Genomic DNA, 5,000 nt, shown 5'->3' on the forward strand with positions numbered 1-5,000 from the left:
GGTTTCATTTTAAGTTTTTATTAGTGTTTTGTTATTTAAAAATATGTCTAAATAGTTTTTATTAATTGTTATTTCAGTTTTAGTTAGTTTAGTGCATCAAGTTAGACTAAATAAAAATGAAAAACTCTGCCTTGGCAACTAGCTGAAATAAAATAAGCTTAAGTCACAGTGTCAATGTATATTTTATTTTATTTTATTTCAGGTAACGAAAATGTTTACATTGAGTATTTACGTTTCATTGAAGTATCAACTTCACATGTTTCTGCTCAAATAACTTTGGAGAAATGAAATAGACATACACATGTTCATACAGTAATGCATTAATGGAGCAGTTCAGGTTATTTGATGAATGTTTGAGTTCACATTGAGATCACACACTCAGTCTGAGCACCGTTGCTGAGATCTTTTCTGGATTTACTCCTGAAAGTCTCTCTTTCATTGTCATTCTAACAATATAGATATAGAAGAGATCTCTTTAATGATGCCTGTCCTATAGAATGCAGAATAATGTTATTTCTGAGGTCATGTGACAGCAGTTTGACACACTGATGTTAATATTGCTCAGTATTAGTGTTTGTGTGTTCAGTGCGGCTGGTGTGGTTAGACTGAGTTGTTGTTAATCTGATGAATGGTGTTTGACCTGTTTGAAAGCGTTCAGCTCTTCAGTGTGTGTCTGATTCCTCTCGGCTCATGTTTACTCAAACGCAGCACGCCTGAATGTGTCTGTTTATAGCAAGCAAACACTCCACTCGACACCTTCTGCTGCTTTCTGCCGTTCTCTCCTCGTTTCCTGACTTCTTCTGTTTCTCTCCGGCTCTCGCTTTGTTTCTTGTCTTCCTTCTGCTTGTGAAACTTGAGGTGTGAGCAAAGAGTGAAAAAAAAACCTCAGTATCTCCACACATTCGGCATGTGTTTGCTAAATGTGACAAACCTGTAGTTTGACAAGAACAATATAAGAAAACGATATATGGATGAACTGTCTGAGACACTGTTAATAAGAGACATTCTGTGTGTGAATGTCAAAGACAAGTTGATGCCGTGATGTAAAGTGCTGATGAGACATAAAAAAGTGTATTCAATTAAATTATATTTTATTTGAGGTGTGTTTACCTGTGCAAAATCAGCCACCACTGTGAGGATGTTGCGGGGGGTTCCTAAGACAATCCATGTGGTTCCTGGTGTTTTGGGTGGTTGTTATGGGGTTGCTAAGGTTTTTTTTGGTGGTTGCTTGGGTGTTTTGGGTGGTTGCTAAGGTGTTTTGGGTGGTTGTTATGTGGTGGCTTGGGTGTTTTGGGTGGTTGCTAAGGTGTTTTGGGTGGTTGTTATGTGGTTGCTTGGGTGTTTTGGGTGGTTGCTAAGGTGTTTTGGGTGGTTGTTATGGGGTTGCTAAGGTTTTTTTTGGTGGTTGCTTGGGTGTTTTGGGTGGTTGCTAAGGTGTTTTGGGTGGTTGTTATGGGGTTGCTTGGGTGTTTTGGGTGGTTGCTAAGGTGTTTTGGGTGGTTGTTATGGGGTTGCTAAGTTTTTTTTGGTGGTTGTTGGGTGGTTGCTAAGGTGTGGTTGTTATGTGGTTGCTTGGGTGTTTTGGGTGGTTGCTAAGGTGTTTTGGGTGGTTGTTATGTGGTTGCTTGGGTGTTTTGGGTGGTTGCTAAGGTGTTTTGGGTGGTTGTTATGTGGTTGCTTGGGTGTTTTGGATGGTTGCTAAGGTGTTTTGGTTGGTTGTTATGTGGTTGCTTGGGTGTTTTGGATGGTTGCTAAGGTGTTTTGGTTGGTTGTTATGTGGTTGCTTGGGTGTTTTGGATGGTTGCTAAAGGTGTTTTGGTTGGTTGTTATGGGGTTGCTAAGGTTCTTTGGTGGTGGTTGGGTGGTTGCTAAGGTGTTTTGGGTGGTTGTTATGTGGTTGCTTGGGTGTTTTGGATGGTTGCTAAAGGTGTTTTGGGTGGTTGTTAGGTGATTGCTAAGGTGTTTTATCAACAAAAATGTCTGTTCAGGTGTTCAGGTCCATACAGGACTAATGTGTCCTGGATGGGTTGCTAGGTGGTTGTTAAGGTGTTCTTGGTGGCTGCAAGGTTGTTGCTAAAGGTGTTCTGGGTGGTTACTAGGGGGTTTTGGGTGGTTGCTAGGTAGTTGCTATGGTGTTTGGGGTGGTTGCTAGGTAGTTGCTATGGTGTTTGGGGTGATTGTTAGGTAGTTGCTACAGTGTTTGGGTGGTTGCAAGCAGGTTTCTAAGGTGTTCTGGGTGGTTGCTAGGTGACGCACACACTTAAAACTTAATACTTATTGTTAAAGGTTAGATCACATCCATAGTAATAGTCACACTTACCGCAAACTCCACTAAAATAATGTATTCTGCCAATGACACCATTACATCATGATATCAAAGACTATAGAGCGAAATGTCAAAGACAGGAAGATGATATTGTGAGGTAAAATACAGACAAGAAATAAAATGTCACGTTGCGTAACAGAAGAAAATGAGAAAATAGAAGTAGACTTCACAAAACTACAACTGAGTCATTGCATGAGCAACAACTGGCATGAGTTTGTCATCAATAATAGTTCTTATGCTGAAGAAGTGACTCACGATCATTGTGTTTTCATGTGAATCACTGAAGCTTTTGAGACATTAACGTGATTCTGAATGGTGTCTTATCCAAAGCAAACAGTCATGGAGTGGCATTCGCTCAGAGTGAAAACATGACCAAATGTAGGACAAGACTCAATCTTCTCCTGTCGAAGTGATGTGATGGTGTACAGTGTGTGTGTGTCAGATCTGAATGTAAGTTTGCAGTGCATTATGGGGAAGCTTTTAGACCAGGACGTGGAGAATGAGCATGAGCAATTTCACATCTATCATTATTTAAAAATGAATTATGTAAGCAAATAAATGTTGACTGGCATTAAATTAAGAAAGACTTTTTTTTTTTACAACAGCAGCCTAAAACTATGACCAAATAGATATTTGAATGTTGGTATTTATCAACAATCATGCTAAAATTAGGATTAATAATGAAGGAATAAGGGTGTATGAAAGTACATTTTTGGGCATGATGATCATAATTGTTTTTTGGAAATCACATATCAATAATGTAAAAATAAAAATGTCTGCAGTGATTGAAATATATAAAACCAGAAATATGTATATATTATATATAACGAATGCAGATTCAGCATATTTCTAGTTTTATATATTTACACACACACACACACACACACACACACACACACACACACACACACACACACACACACACACACACACACACACACACACACACACTCACTCAATCACTCACTCTCTCTCTCTCTCTCACACACACACATACACACACACATATACTGTATATAGTACCAATTATTTTTATATACAGTATTGATAATATATGAAACACTTGAATCAATTTCATTCATTTGTGAAAGGAGTCATTGAGTTATGCATAAAGGTCTTAAAAGTTTTGTCTTAATTGACTGGTTTGTTTTTGTATCTTTTAGCATAGATTACATTTAGTAGTGGAAGAAATGTTTATAATGAGGTAAAATGAGGCTTCGGCCTACACATTTTTCGGTCAATATGTACAAATATTATTATTAAAATGTGTTTAAGGACTAAAATATTGATAACGATGATGATGATGATGTGTAACATTTTTTGACGTCAAAAAGGATAGTTATTTCAGAAGTTTTTTTCAGTCAGTCGTGCACTGATGAATCACTGAAGGAACATGTATTGAGAAAGTATATGTTTAGTATCTTGTTGACTTTAAATGATGGTAAACTGTGGCTGAATCCGAAATCGCCCCCTAAACCCTCATTCACTATTCCCTACGCTAGTCCACTAATACTGTTCACTTGAGGAAGTGAGTGAAAAGTGAAGTGAATTCACAAAAGTGAAGTGAGTGAATACGGACAGCCGTTGAGTGTACACTCGTTATTGCAGTGCAATGTGGGATTGAATAAGTGCACTCAACATCGTTCACTATGGTTTCGGATACACCTGCAAATGGCTGTCCCCTCATATAACGCCCTGTATGCGGGTATAGGTGGCGATTTCAGATTCAGCCTGAGTTTTCCCAGAGAGCCGGTGTTGTTCTCTTCCAGGAGGAGATGCAGTCTCTCACATGTGGAAATGAAATGTGAAGCTTGTTGTGACAGTGGCTCGAGTCGACCAACCGGTTGCATCATTTTGCCTGTGGATAAAATGCCACTTTACTGTTATTATTATTATCTTCTGATATTTCTCCCTTCATAATGAGCCAGTGGTGTCTTTAGGAATGGAGATACAGTATGTAAATGGAGGTTGTAGTTGTTGTGTTTGCTTTCATGCGGGATCCAGCTTGTTAGAGAAAGGCTTTCACAGTTTCCCGTGTGTGTGAGTTTGGCAGCGAGCGCAGTGACGGAGAGGTGATGTGAGGAACACACACACACACAGAGAGAGAAATAACAGATCCTCACAGCGACTCCAGCACAATAACTCCCTCCTCTGCTTTCCAACAATGGCAGAAGTCTTTCGGTAATTAATTTCTGCCGACGGAGGCCTGAACGCCTGAACGCCTGAACACACACCTGAACGCCTGAACACCTGAACACACACCTGAACGCCTGAACACCTGAACACCTGAACACACACCTGAACGCCTGAACACCTGAACACACACCTGAACACACACCTGAACGCCTGAACACACACCTGAACGCCTGAACGCCTGAACACCTGAACACACACCTGAACGCCTGAACACCTGAACGCCTGAACACACACCTGAACGCCTGAACACCTGAACACACACCTGAACGCCTGAACACCTGAACACACACCTGAACGCCTGAACGCCTGAACGCCTGAACACACACCTGAACGCCTGAACACCTGAACACACACCTGAACGCCTGAACACCTGAACACCTGAACACACACCTGAACGCCTGAACACCTGAACACACACCTGAACACACACCTGAACGCCTGAACACACACCTGAACGCCTGAACGCCTGAACACCTGA

Source organism: Leuciscus leuciscus, assembly GCF_965113295.1.
Source record: "Leuciscus leuciscus genome assembly, chromosome: 12".
NCBI lineage: Eukaryota > Metazoa > Chordata > Actinopteri > Cypriniformes > Leuciscidae > Leuciscus > Leuciscus leuciscus.